The sequence below is a fragment of the Pteropus medius genome, unplaced genomic scaffold, assembly GCF_902729225.1.
Source record: "Pteropus medius unplaced genomic scaffold, Ma_sr-lr_union100, whole genome shotgun sequence".
In the NCBI taxonomy this organism is placed as follows: Eukaryota; Metazoa; Chordata; class Mammalia; order Chiroptera; family Pteropodidae; genus Pteropus; species Pteropus medius.
In genome coordinates this window covers 331,536-346,583 of record NW_024351648.1, presented here as the reverse complement: position 1 = coordinate 346,583, position 15,048 = coordinate 331,536, and the positions used below count along the sequence as shown (strand labels likewise).

The following is a 15,048-nucleotide window of genomic DNA, read 5'->3' as shown; positions in this document are numbered from 1 at the left end:
CATAGAGAGCTACTCCTTTTTAAGTCTTGTAATTATTGTAGGGATAAATAAAAATTTTTTATACGCATGCTCTATTGGACATGAAGGATTTTATAGTCTTTTGCTATTACAGATAGTACTTTTGTATACATTCCCTTTTTGCCCATGTGTGAGGGTATCTATAAGACACATTCTTAGAAATAGAATTCCTTGATCCATAGATTGCTGCATTTAAATTTTGATAGTTTTGGGGGAAATTCCCCTTCAAAGAAGTTATATCAATTTATTTTACCGTCAAGATAGTAAGGTTTGAGTTGTGTTCTGATGAAAGAGTAGTTTACCAAGCAGATAAGCGAGCAAAGATCGCATTTAAAGGGAAGATCCTATAGGTAACAGCAAACAGCTCCGTGGAGGCTAGAGGACTGGACAGACAACTGGCCAGAGATCGAGAAACCTAGCACAGGTAGAAGGTGGATTAAGGAAGTAGAAGGCTTAATAATCACTACCATTTTGGGGGCCAGGCATGGTGCTAAGCACTATATATAGTCCATCATTTCATCATTACAACATAGAAAGAAATATTCTGTTTGGGGGAAGGAAACTGAGGCCCGGAGATATTAACCTGCCCGAGGTCACATAGTTTGTAAATGATGGATCTAGAACCCAACTCTAGCTTCTTCTGATTCTCAAGCTCCAGTTCTTAACCACTGCTTTATGGGGCCTTGAAAGAATGGGGAGCAGGACTTTGGGGCTGTTTGATATGGGGGAGATAGGGAAATTCGGGGGAGACTAGAAGATAGGGATGCATAGGTCTAGAGAGCCTTGACCCTGCTGGGACATGCCCACAACTTGCCAGCATAGTAGCCAAGAGTCTGGGGCCTAGGGTCTAGGACATGAAACAACCAAGATTCCCTGTTTATTTCTGACAGGGCTGAGTTAAAAGGCAAATTTACGAGACTTTTCCCTTTCATGCTGGGCAATAACTATCTGAGAGTGGAATCTGGATGTTTTCAAGATTAAATAACTTTTAAATATTAAAAAAAACAAATTTCTTCTTCCGCCATTGTCATCCCCCTTCATTTATTTCAGTAGCAGACTTTAAATTTTAGCTCCCAGGAGACAGGTTTCTAAGAGCTATTTGGCTTCCAAAAGCTGTTCCAAGTCAATTGTCACTTAAACAGACTAAATTTAAAATATTCATCCATTTGCTGTCTTGGGTGTCAGCTCTGAAATCTAAATGACAAAACAAAAAAATCTAGAGCTGTTTTGAAAGGATCACAGCAAATCAATCCCTGATAACAGATTTTAATCTCAGATGCACAGTGCTGATACTGCTCAAAATCCTCCTATTTATTGCTGTGCATCTATAGAATTAGACTAGTAACTGGCCTCAGATACTGTACTCCCAGAGACAACCCTCTGCACTGGGGTGTATTGTCATCAAATTGAGGAGCATTATAGTATAATAATGATTGCCATATATGGTGCCTTTTAAAGCCTCAAATACCTTTGAATAAATATTCTTAAACTGTGTTCTCCATCCTACTGGAATGTATTTTATTACAAGCATAGTAACTAAAGGACTTCATTTACAGAGGAACTAGGATTGTTTAAAGTATAGGGGATGATCAGAACTGGTATCCCCCCAGGAAAGAGGGTCACATTCACTCAAGTGATTTTAAAACCATCACCTGAAGGCTACTGATGGATATTTTCCCGTTAGTCATGCATTTGTTTTATTCCTCTTTACTTCTTCGTATCCTCGAAATTATTTTTAGAGAGCGAAGGAAGGATCGTAGCAAATGGAGTCTAATTTTATAACAGACTATAAAATGGCTTCCTAGTAAGGAGTATCCACATTAATATAGAGGAGGAACCTTAGAACTATTTGGTCACCTTGCTTTGAACAGGGCTGTCTTTCTTTCCCAGTGGATAAAGATCTAACAGCATATCCACAATTAAAAAAAAATTGAAAATAGCTAACAAAATTATGTTAATATGTGACAATTAGAGGTCTTTAGCCTAAATAAATAAATAAAACCAACGTTCATTTATATTAGATCATTTTGGAGAATGCTACAGAATTGATGTACTTGCTGCTGCACATTGGAGAAAACCAGCAATTAGTTTCTTTTGGAACACCTCTATACATAGAAATGAACTAGCTAAAAGGAAAAAGAGATTTCTGTATAGTAATAGGTTCTTGACAGTGAAAGGATTTCACTTTTACATATCTAATGAAGTGAGATATCCATGTCTGGTACTTATTAGATACACATCCATATCAAAATCAATACACCAAGAATATATGATTTATAATTAAAAAAAAAACTTTAAAAGAGTGAGAGTAATCAAAGTACAAGAGATGGGATTTGAGCTCAGGTGGAATGCTGGTGCACAGTAATTAGAAGACTCCAAATGGAACACCATTAACCCAACAGTTCTGGGAGTTAAAAGTGTATCAACAACCCTTAAAAGTTCAGATTCATCATTTTACAGAAATATGTACAAAGCTTTTCGTACTGAAGTATTCATGCCCAACATTTTAAGAGCAAAAATTGGCAAATAAATTGGGTATCCAATAGTAAAAGAATGAGTAATGGTTAATGACGATATAATTATCTGATAGACTGTCATGCACTTAAAAATTCATGAAGATTCTTATTTGACATAAGAAAATACATTATACCTGGCTAAAAACAAAATGCAGGCTACAAAACTAGGTATTGTGTTATTTTAAGATAAATACAAACACTTTTTAAAATAGTGGTCATTTCTTCGTGGTGACATTCTGGTCTTTTTTTTTTTTTTTGCATTTTTCTGTATTTTTATGTTTCCTATTGCGTAATTTTCTTTTATATGAACTAAAACATTTTAAAGTTCAGTAAAGAAGGCATCAAATTATACATACAACATAATTTCTCCCAAACTTAAGTCTATGCCTATAAGAACTAGTTTCTGAATTATTGGAGTACAGATTCTTTTAATTTTCTTCTATTTTTCTGTTAATTTAAAAATCAAATTTACTATAATAAAATATTTGAAGATTTAAAATATATTTTAAGGCAGCGCTAGTGAAATTTTGGAGGCAAACATCTGAAAGCCTGAGGATGCTAATTCTTGTGCTTCTATCGGGACATCTGTAGAAAAAGTTGCCCAAAATTCTACTTGAATCCTGTGTACACAGAGAGACAAAAAAGGAGGGTAGTCATTGTAAAATATAAGGACACAACGAAGCAGGCTCCTTCTGAGGAACTGCTACAAGCAGCAAGCTATATTCTTTGCCCAGGGAAGAAGGGTCTTATTCTTCAGGTTCAAGGATCCTTTGACACTCAGTGCAGCCCTTCTGTGCCAAATGATGGAGTTTAAAGTGAAACCTCTGAAGGCCTGGATATAAAAAGAAGTGACTTAAGGGTAATTCTCACAAACCCCTGCTTGGGTCAAAAATCCGCAGTTAAGCTTTAAAATGTAAGCCTTGCACTTCCCCCTCCTTCTTTTTCCCCTTCTGATCACGTTATACTTTCTAGTCGTCACTTAATGGCAACGCAGTTTTGATCAGAACACAAATGTTAAAATCCCTACCAGACTGAGGAAACCGTAGACTCCTTCACAATCAAAGTAATGTCTTTCCCGAGCTACGTCACTGGAGCGCTCCTTCATTCGGGGCCTCTATTAGAGATTTTAGTTAAATCTCCCAAACCTTTGGGAGGTAAGTTTTACTCAAAAGTCACATTCAGAAACTTGTCAGTGGTCTCACAAATTAGCAAGAACGAGAGAATCTGAATCCCAGCTCTAAGGGGACAAATTTATACATAATGCCAAGGACGAACATCTCCTTTCTGCTAAATATACCATTGCAAGCAGAATGGCTCATGTTATTTTTACCCACATTGGCTCTTTTGCGTTCCAAGCTCATGTAATATTAAACGGAGATGAGGAATGAAAATTGAGCCGGAGCAATTGTCCAGGCAGAGGTTTGTTTAAGGGCTAGGTCTTTCATACCCATGGTCTTGTACTAGGCGACTTTGCTTTTTATTTCCTGCGTTATATACTATACAACTACCAACATCTACACTTTCCTGTATGAAATCCAGGTGGTGATTTAAAATAACAGAACTTAGGACCTTGTAAGGCCTTCTTGGTCCTAGACGGTTTCCGTGTCCAAGTCAAGCAAATTCCAACACTTGGGCAGGGCGGGAATGCTACTTTAAGGCCTAGGTCACTCAGGGTTTTTTTTTTCTTCCCCCATTTGGAGGGAGGCAGTTCTAACCCTTTGAACAAAAGCAGGAAACTGGAAAAGAAAAAGAATGTATTTCAATTCAACTAGGACTCGCCCAGCACGATCTGCAGCATTTTATCTGTCTCAGCGAGGAAACGCCCAGGTTAGCCTGGTTAGCAGGGCGCAGCAAACGTAGGGACGAAAGCCCAGGGGCTCAATAAGCTTGGCCGGCGGCTTCGCGCAAACGCGCAGTGGGACCCTCGGGGGTGCTCGGGCCCCCGGGTCGCGGTCTGCGAGGGCGGAGGGCCCGCCTGCCACGCGCGGCTGCCTGTTTCTCGGCCCAGGAACGACTGAGTGGCCCCCAAGGCTGGACAAAGGGGCAGCGAAGCATGTTCCCGATTGCACCCCTCGGTTCCTTGCGCCCTGCCCCGCGATCGCCGCCCTTCGGTCCCAAGGGTGCCCGGAGAGCCCCGCCCTCGGCGCCGCCATCTTGTTGTTTTTCTCCCGGCCAGCCACGTGACGCGTCGCTGCGGAAGCCCAGGCACCGCCCCAACTTCCGGCCAAACCGGTTCCAGCCGGCCGCGGCCTGCAGACGCGCGGCTGCCCCCTGGCGGCCGGCTGGGCCTGGCCGCGCCCGCCCCTGCGCCATTTCTGCCCGGGCCCGCCGCACGTCGCCGGCGCCGCAGCCCGGCCCGCCCTGCCTTGTCTGCCAGCCTCTCCAGCTGTGTTCAGCAGGGTCACCTCCGTCTTTACGCGCAGTTCAAACATTAAATCGTCACACACTTGCATCGAGGTATTTTGGGTACGTGGTGCTCGGTGTTTCTGGTGTTTCAAACAGGAGCCCCCCCTCCCCCGAGCTGGGAGTTAGGTCCCCGGCCCCCAGGACGGGGCTGGGGGCGCAGTCCAGGGCCATCTCCCGCCTTCCTACCTGCCCCACGACGCCTTCACAGTTCATTGCTTGTCTGCCCTGAGAGAGGCCTGTGCACATGGCGTTTCTTACTCAACCTGCACAACAGTCTCTGAGATGGTAACCGTTTCGTTTACTAGAAGAATTGAAGCCCAGAGAGAGTCATTTGCTCCAGTGGCAGAACATGTGTTGAATCTCGGGCATCTCAGTTCCCACTACGCGTTGAGGTTCTCACATGACCCTGCAACATCAAAGGGCTCACTGGAAGCCCAAATACTGGAGCCTACACCATAGTGTTAGCTTATAGTCACTAACTGTTAACATTTTGCCACATTTGCTTTACCATTTTTCTCTTTTCGTTTATATGAAGGTTCCAGAGCAACCTTATTTTAAAGTTAAGTAAAGTTTAGAGAGGTAAATAATTGCTTAAGGTTCTCAGTTTATAAAGGAGGGAGCTGGAATACGAACCCTGGTCTGTGTCTATTACATACATTAAAAAAAAAAAAATCAAATTGACTGTGTTTTAACTATTTGAAACAGACAAGGGAGCTGTCTCAAATGTTGAAAACCTTGCCTCACAGCAGCTGACAGCCTACCAGGCCAAATTCCTGTCTTGGCAAAATATCTAAGCCAAAGGCTGTTGTGCAATAAGGAGTCAGGGTTTTGGAACAGGCTGTTGCAACAGCCCCTGAAGCAACTGGGGGCCATTAAAGGGAGCCATGCCCCTTCCTGGGAAGGGAAGTTTGGGAGAAGTGAGAACAATTAGTGGGAAGAGAACTGAATCACCTGCTGCTTATAATCCCATTTTCTCCCAGTTTTTATTCTTTTAGACGTCGATTCTCTTGCAACCTTCCCTTATCTATATGGTGATCTCTGCCTCCAGTTAGATTTCTAATGCCTCCTTTAGCATCAGTGATCAGTTGCTGGACTTCAGGGCCCTAGCTATTGGTCTTCCTCCAGGTGCCCTGCTAATTTCTCCTGTCTTCACTGGCTGGTGGTCTCATTCCTGTCTGGCTGACTCACATGGTTCTGTCTTTAAACTCTAAACTCGAATGTTCCCTTTGTCTTCTGGATGTTTCTACCTGGATATCTCAAAAACCCTTCAAAGGTCAGGGTGTCTAAAAGCGAACTCATGACTTTCTCTGCCGACCTAAGCGCCATTTAAGTTCCCTCCCCTTCTTGAGTTCCCCTTCCACCTTCTGTCCTGTCTGAGCAGACACCTGGGAGCCATCTCTGGCATTCCCCTTTCCTGCGCCACCCCTATCCATAGAATTCTGGTACTTTCTCCTGCCTCTCAATCTTTCCCTTCATCTCCACTGTCCTTACCATGATCCAAGACACATCCTTCTTCCCTTGACTCCAATGATAGTTCTCTAACTCAGAGTCTCCAACTCCCGGGTTCACCGTACTGGTCTGTGGCCTGTTAGGAACTGGTCACACAGCAGGAGATGAGCTTACCAACCTTCATCTGTATTTACAGCCGCTCCCCAGCGCTAGCATCGCAGCCTCAGCTCCACCTCATCATAGGGCATTAGATTCTCATAGGAGCACTGGTCCCTGGTGCCAGAAAGGTTGAAGACCCCTGCAACTGGTCTCCCTGCATCTGCATCTACTTGGCACCCCCTTCAGTCAAATCCCCAGAGCAGACCCACAGAATTGTGTCAAAATGCAAATCTGCTTTATTTAAATACAAATTCAATCTAGTCACTCAGCTCTTTCCCCTTCCAGGGTTTAAAAACGTCAGTGACCTCCTATTGCTTTCTGGATCTAGACGCTTATCCCTAAGGCTCACGAGCTCCTGCACAGCCTGGCTGCGGCTCGCCCCATCAGGGCAGGCAGCTCACCCTGTGCCCCTACTCTTTGGGTTCCAGCCATGGGAGCATGCCGTCCTCCTGATTGCCTGGGAGACTTCGACAGGCTATTATTGCCTTTGCCTGAGTTCTCCCTTCCCACCTTTCATGACCCAGTTTCTGTTCTTCCTTGGATCTTGACTCCTTCGTTTTTTGCTCGTCTCTTTCTCAGAGACGCCTCCCCCTCCCCAGCAGGCAGGTTCTTCCTTGTGCACTCTCACAGCACTTACTAAGGTGCGATATTTTATTGGTGTGATTTTTGTCCATTTCATCACCTAGACCACAAGGTCCAGGGACAGATTGTGTCTTCCTTTGCCGATCCTATGGTGCCAGGCATGTAGCAGTCATTGAGTAAATATTTATGGAATGAATGAGTAAATACTGAGTAACAAATATCGCTTAGTTGTGAGGACTCATTTTAATAACCGATTACTTATAGCACTACTATTGCCATCTAGTGGTGGCTGATCGTTATTATAGTGCTGGGCCCATTCTCAGTGATGGTCCTTTAGTCAGCAAGATTTCTCTGCGTCCTCCTGGCATAGAAAGGGATCTATACTTGAGTAAGGAAAACCTAAATTCAATTAAACTTGGTTGGTTAATTCTCTTGACTCTTAGTAAAGATTAACTATGATTCTTCGATCGCCTCAGGAATTTTTTAATAACCAAATCTTATCAACAGAAAAGCAATCAGATCTATGCAGTACTCGGAGTGAACTGAAGAAGCCTACCCAAATAAATTCAAGAACAAAGCCTGGACTTTGTACACTGTTCCTCTCAGGCTGTTCAAGTGAAGGCTTCCTGACAGCATTCAATCCAGAGCAAAGCCTTGCCTCCTTGAATTCTCCCTAGAAGTACCTAACACAAGACCGAGTCCTTTCTAATGTCCTACCGCTGAGATGCCTTATAGTTCCCCATGATAACTGTTCACCCTTGTTGCAGGGAACCAATAAGCTCAACTTTGTCTCTGGTCATTTGGCCCGAGGGCATTGACAAAGTTTTTCCTTTTTGAAGAAAAGCTTACTCACGTATTTTTTAAATGTTATGATGGGTATCAACTCACTATATTGAGATTCTACTGGGTATGTTTAAAAGATTGGTGTAACAATTTTATTTAAAAGTGCCACATTTTAATATATTGGAAATGATATAATTTGCAACGATTTAATTAGAGAATGAAAATTTGCATGCTAACTTTAAAATTGCAAAGATATCCATAGATTTACAAAGTTTTTTTTTTTTTTTTTAGGGGGCACTCCCCCTTCAAAAGTGTTTGAAGGCCACTGCTCTGTTTCACCCTTCCTATATCCTGTTGCTGTCCATGATATCAGTTCTGAATCCTGGTGTCGAGGCCAAGGATCTGAGGGTTCCCACTGCTCAGTGTCTGGGAGCTAAGTCTTCAGAGAGCTGGCAGTCTAAAAACTCCCAGAAAGGCTGAGTCTGTGCCCAGTTCCTGCCAGCATGATGGAGAGCCAGTGCCCAAATGTGACACAAGCACACAGAACTCCAGCATCTCAAAGAAGCATGTGAGCTAGACCAAGAGGCATCTCAGTGATAAACTATGGACTGATGACCTGGGGGACTTCCTGATGCTTGGATGCTGCACATGAGCCAAGACCATCACAAAGGGAGGAGGAGAGTGGGAAAGTATGGTACGAGGCCCAGTAATGTCTTAATTTCTGGCCAACCAAAGCTGTAGCATTTAGAGACAGATTTATATTGATTGAACAAAAGAATTGCTAAATTTCTTACACACCTGAGTTCGTGATTGCAGATTCACACCTACCCATGGACCATTTTGCATACACTTTCATCAGGTTCACTGATGATTGGAAGGCGTCTCAAGAATTTATGGACCAATCCTAGACTAAGAACCTTTGTCCTAAGGATGAAGGCCGCTTGAGTGTAGCATCTTCATGCCCTTTACTTTTTTCTTTTTTTTACCTGCCTAGAAGGGTTGGTTGACTCAGAAGAAACTGCAAAAAGAGAACTATATGTAGGGCTTTTCTGTTGCTTTCAGACACCATCCTTCTTTCTGAAGCTGAAAAAGGTGATGGCTGAACTGACACATCAAGAACCAGTCAAACCTAACAGCGGCTGACGGCTAGCTACATCCCCCACCCCCTTGTCCTCACCCACCCCACCCTTTGCTATTAGAACTGTACAACATGCCTGAGGCTCAGAAGAAGCCATCGGTCACCTACGTGGGACAGGAATGCGGACAGGTTGGCGAACAATCAATGCTTCCTCCAAACACTAGATAGTTCCTTCTCTCTGCTTCTTTCCTATGACTGTATTTCAATGACAGGCATCACTTCTAAGAGGGTACATGGCATACTAATAGAATAATAGAGCATAGGGAGAGAGAATAACATTTGAATGTGGGTGGGCATTATGTAACCTTGTATGAGGGGGTTATGGTTTGTATGAGTCACTGAGAGCTTGTCACCAACACGTTGGTTTTTTGGCTGCCAGAACCATCCTACTGACCTTTGATGGATACAGAAGCTAAGGCACACATGAACTTAATGAAACTCAGTGTCGCTTTCCAAACAAAGAGAATTTTCAACCTTGGACCTCGAGTGAGGTAGCAGGAGAAGCAGCTCTGGGATGTGATTATGAATCCTGGTGTCATCACTTTCCCGTAGAGAAACTGGGCAGCTGAAACTTGAGGTTTCTCCAGTATAAAGTGGGGCTAATTATTTAGGATTATAGGTTTTATAAAGTTCTGATAAATCAAAACATTTTCTATATACAGCAAGTCCTCAGTTAACATCAGTAGGTTCTGCAAGTTTAAGTGAAATGACATACTATAATGAAACCAGTTTTATCATAGGCTAATTGATATAAATGAGAGTTAAGTTCCTACGGCATCTCATCAACTATATAAGGAAATGATGTTGAATGAAATGACCTTGTTTGAAGACCTGCTATACTAAGTTGAAACCAAGAGACTGGGGTCTGCTCCTACTATCTGTGATGGGAGAGGGAGGAAAGGGGGACAGAGAAGAGACTGCCCATCTTGGGTTAAAACTTGGCAGGTCTTTGGCCATCCAGTGGCTTTTGATGGCTGCAGTGCAAGTATCGCCCCATCCCTGAATTGCAGCAGGCGAACAATTCAAAAGGTTTACCAGTCTCGATGAAAGGATATGTAAATCTGACTCAGTTCACTGCCTCTCTTAACAGTTCAATTGAAATTGCATCTAATTTAGGCTCATTCATAATTGTCATTGAGGAAAATAACTGCAAAAGTGGAGGAGCCCACCACAAGGCCTGATAATTACTTCACAGTGAAAACCCAACTGTAGGAACATCATGGTTGCTATGACAACCATGAGAGAAGCCTGGTTGCCCACGGTTACCTATGTTACCAGATGTCACTGGCGCTTGAGTCTTAGCTTTGAATGAGTCTTAGGAGCATAATGGGGAAAGCCAATAGGAACTGTATGAGTGGGTCTGAATGAAAGAATCTCCAAGTGCCCATGGGGATCCCCGACATCCCTTTTGTTTTGTTGTGTTTGGTTTAGTCATGATGGGTTCATGAAGAGTCTATCTCATTACAGTTCTCATTTTGGAGCCAGAGTCCTAAAATGACCCCTCCTCCAAAAGGCCTTCCTTTTTACTTTTAAACATTCTTTGTTAAACTTTAAAAATAAGTAACAGAAATATGTGGTTCAAGCTTCAAAAAATGGAAAAAGTCTACAGGAAGTTCTCCTTCCTGTCTCCACTGCCCTCACGTCTACTCACTTCCTATCTTGCCCCAAAGGTATTTTTTATGCCTATCCAAGTCAATATAAGATACACTCCTTTTTACACAAAAGAAAGAGTAATATATCATACACACTGTTCTGGACCTTGCCCTTTTCCTTATTATATCTTGAAAGAAACTGTCTCATAGCCATCCATAAAGTACTTCTTCAGTCTTTCTACCATGCAAAGTATTTCATTATTTGGATGTGCCAAATGTGTTCTGAGTCTCTGTTGATGGCCTTTAAGGTGGTTTCCAGGATTTTGTTGTCACAAGGTAGCAATAACTAGCCGTACATGAATGCCAGTTTGCACATGTGAGTTATCTGTTGAATAATTTCTAGATGTACAATTGCCGTGTAGATGGATTTGTCATTTTTAATTGCCATCCATAGATCTTGTACTGATTTGCATTCCCCCCAGCAATGTTTCCCCACAGACTCATTAGGAGTGTTTTGTCAAACTTTTGGATTCTTGCCAGTCTGGTAGGTGAGAAATGGTATCTCAGTGGGGTTAGAACCTGCATTTTTCTTGTACGTATTTAATTTTAGTGAACTCTCTATTCATGTGCTTTGCCTATTTTTCTGTTGTGTTGTTGGCCTTTTTAGGGAAAGCTCTTAATATAGTAGAGAAATTAGCCCTCTGTGATATGAGTTTCAAATATTTTTTTTTCTTCCAATTTGTCATTTACCTTTGAATTTGACAATATAGCGTAATGGATAATAGCACAAGCTCAAGAGTCAGGCTGTCTGCGTTCAGATTCCAGCTCCGCCAATAGGCTCTGCAACTTTGGAAATTTGCTTCTCTGTGCTTCATTTTCCTAATCTCTACAATGGGGATAGTAACACTAACCTCATACAGCTTTTGTGTGGATTAAATGCTTAATGTATTTAAAGTGAACACTGCTTTGTATAGAATCTAGTAAATTCTATATTTCACACCTATTACAGTGGTCCCCCCTTTCTCCACAGGAGACACATTCTGAGACCCCCAGTGGATGCCTGAAACCTTGGATAGTACCAAACCCTATACATACCATGTATTTTCCTGTATATACACACCTATAACAAAGTTTAATTTGTAAATTAGGCACAGTAAGAGATTAACAGTAACCTACTAAAATAGAACAACTGTAATAACGTCTAATAAAACTCACATGAATGTGCTGAGTGTCTCACTGTACTGGACTCACCCTTCTTGCGATGGTGTGAGGTGGTGCAGTGGCTCCGTGGCGAGGCGAGGGGAGGAATGGTGCAGGCACGGTGACGTAGCGTAAGCGTGCCGTGGGCCTTCTGGCATACGTGACGAGCACTTGCCGGCTTCTCTTGGGCATATCCAGTATCAGTAGTCTTATGCTTTGGGGCTGTTATTAAGTAAAATAAGTGGTAACACAAGCCCTGTGATACTTCTGCAGTCGATCTGATGGAGGAGATGGCTACTGAGTGACTGGTGGGATGGCAGTGTCGAGGCGGGAAGCGTCTACAGCGTGAAGATGCTGGACGAAGGAGTGAGCCATGTCGTGGGCGGGGCAGAATGGTGTACGCGAGAGTTCATCACGTTACTTAGAATGGCGCTAAATTTAAAATTTACGAATTGCTTATTTCTGGAATTTTTTTATTTAATATTTTCAGACCATGATTTACCAGTGTAACAAACTGTGGAGAGCGAAGCTGTAGATACGGTAGGACGACTGTGTTATTTAAATTATTTTTATTGCTCCTGTATTTTGTGTCAGAGTTAGGAGGGCCTCAAGAAACTTTCCCTGTGCTCTCCTCTGCACCGCACGTGGTTCTTTTTACATACTTCTCAGAGTGTAGCTGAGTGTTTGAGTCAGACAGACTTGAATTTCAGTGGCAGCTCTAGGACTTACTAGCTAAGGTGACCAAGTCATTTCACCCCCATAAATGAAGATTAAAGTAATACCCATTCATAAGGTGGCAGTGGGAACTGGGGTCGTAGTTGGCCCACTGAGCGTGGATGCAAAATAAATCATGGCCATTGCTTTTATTATAATGGTACCAGCACATTTCGGTCCATTTAATTTTACTTCTTTGTCTTTCCAGTGGGCTGTGAGTTCCCTAAGGGCAGGACCTATGTCTTGTTTTGTTTCCCCAGAGATCCACGCCGAAGGGCCTCAACAAACCCATTAAAAAAGGGTAAAAAAGTATGTGGAATTGAATCGAGTCATATTGGATTTCTTCGGGCTTTTGTTCCTCCATCTCTAAAATGTGTGTAGAGAAGCCGAGTGGCCCCTGCCCTTGGTCTGGGGTTCTTTTGCAGGATCTGGTTCTCTGAGAGGGATGCTAACTTCAGATCTGGGCTGGCTCATTCTCAAACTCTGCAGTTTCACATCCTGACCCTCTTTCCTAATAAAGTTAATTTTCTCCCATTATAAATGTCATACGTACCCACTGAATAATCACGTCTGCCATATAGTTAACCAGAAATTTTTTTTTTGCTCAATAAGAGCATAATTTATCAAGTTATTTTGCAATAAAATAGGCCATTGTGTGATTCTTCATCATAGTTTGGTTTTTGTGGAGATTATTCAGTGATTCTTTGTAAAAACTTTAGCCATTGTTAGAAAGTGCTGGGGCAGGACAACATGGCCATTGCTTTAAGTTAACCAAACATGAGAGATTCCGGAGGGATTGTGAGGGGAAGCATGTAACACTGGGGAAGGAGCAGCTACAGGATGGGAGTATAAAACGCAGGGCCAAGCCTTGCCCCATCCATCACATAGGACACAATGCAATGGGATCGATGATTTTGGTGCCTAACAAGAGGTAGGAAACATCCATTGGTCCAGTACCTAAGTAACAAGGGCAGTTTCTCAAATTGTCTATCTCTGTAGAGATTCTAAGCCTCCTCCTCTTCTCCCCCACACTCTGGGAGTGAGCCATGGGTGTGATGCATACCATAATCTCTCTTAGTTGGTTCAACTGTAAATTAAAAAGAATATATAATTCTAATGTGCACATTTTCCCTTGCCCAAGTTGCAGCATTACACACATTCTGTTATGCTACAAATTCACTTTTTGAGTTCTTAATCTTGATTTTTCTTTCAGTTGGCCTTAGTATGTCCTCAAGGAATTTTTTTCTAAAAGCAACGTGCAGGACATGTTTTCTAATCCTTGTATATCTGAGAATGAAAAATCTTTCAACTAGATATTAAAATATTTGATTGCAGCATTTCTGCTCCATATTTAATAGATATTGCTTCATACCTCTTTCTGTCTTCAAACAGCTGTATTTTGTAAAAGTCCAGAGATTACAGCTATGATTGTCAGGAAGACTAGACTGATATAAATTACTCTGGTGTTACCAAGCCACTATTGTTTCTTCTCTTTTTTTGCCACTATTGTTTCTTACCTGTATTTTTGCAATATGCCATCTTACACCCTTGTCCCCTACAGCCTAGCCTCACCCTAATAGCCAGAGTAATCCCGTTAGAGTATTAAGTCTGATGATGCTATTCCTTTCCTTAGAAGCCGCCACTGGCAGCCCACCTCCCTCAGAATGAAAGCCCAAGTCCTTGCAGTCAGCTACGTTGTCCTCCAGTGTACCCACCCCCACGCTATGTTTTCTGAGTTGGTGTCTGATTATTTTCCATTTTAATCACTTGCCAAACTGACGTTCTTCCTGTTCTTCGTACTTGCCTCAGGGCTTTTCTCCTGCTATTCGCTCTTCCTGGAATAGGCTTCCCTTTCCTGTTTAAAATCACAGATCCATACACCCCTCCCTGCTCTTACCGTCTCTTCCCATCTCCCCCGATACACTTTATCTCCATACTGCTCACAACTACCCTGTTAGTTGACTATCTTCCTGCACAAGGTTGTAAGCTCCATGAAGGCAGACACTTTTGTATGCTTTGTTCACAGCTGTATTCCCAGGGCTCAGAACAGATGATGTTGAATGAATCAGGATCTCTTTCTCCAGGAACTCATGGCTCACCTCCTTAGTACAGAAAATGTATGTCCAGGGCAATTCCCAGCCATATTAGGAAAGGAATATTTTATTTTGGGCTTTTTCTCTTCACTCTCTATAGAGTCTTTCCCATCGTTCCTTCCTTGCAGTGCTGATATCCTGGGACACAACACTGTGGAATTTGATAAAATGTTGGTGAATCAGGTGTCTGTGAGTTTGGGTTATTTTTATTAGAAATAACCATAGGAGATGATGGTATCTTTTAAATTTGTTACTATCATATAAAACACACCAGTGTTCTAGTGTTTATAGAGTTAATAGGTAGATGTGTGTGTGTGTCTGTGTGTGTGTGTACTTATGTATATATATACATATATATATATAAAGGGGATATTGGTTTAATCACATTTACATAATTC

General features: G+C 42.4%; 1 protein-coding gene across 15 annotated transcripts in view; it reads left to right on the top strand.

Moving 5' to 3' along the window:
* Window positions 1–15,048, top strand: part of FAM174B (family with sequence similarity 174 member B) — a 107,847-nt gene that overhangs the window by 32,257 nt on the left and 60,542 nt on the right. For 11 of the 15 annotated variants that reach the window (XM_039844048.1, XM_039844046.1, XM_039844047.1 and 8 more), the window contains exon 3: window positions 8,976–9,180. The exons of 2 other annotated variants lie outside the window; for them this stretch is intronic. The gene's annotated coding sequence lies outside the window, so the exon portion shown is untranslated. Of the gene's footprint in view, window positions 1–4,832; window positions 5,001–8,204; window positions 8,608–8,975; window positions 9,181–15,048 lie in introns of those variants that run through there. 2 more of the 15 variants (XM_039844035.1, XM_039844044.1) reach the window with 2 other exon arrangements.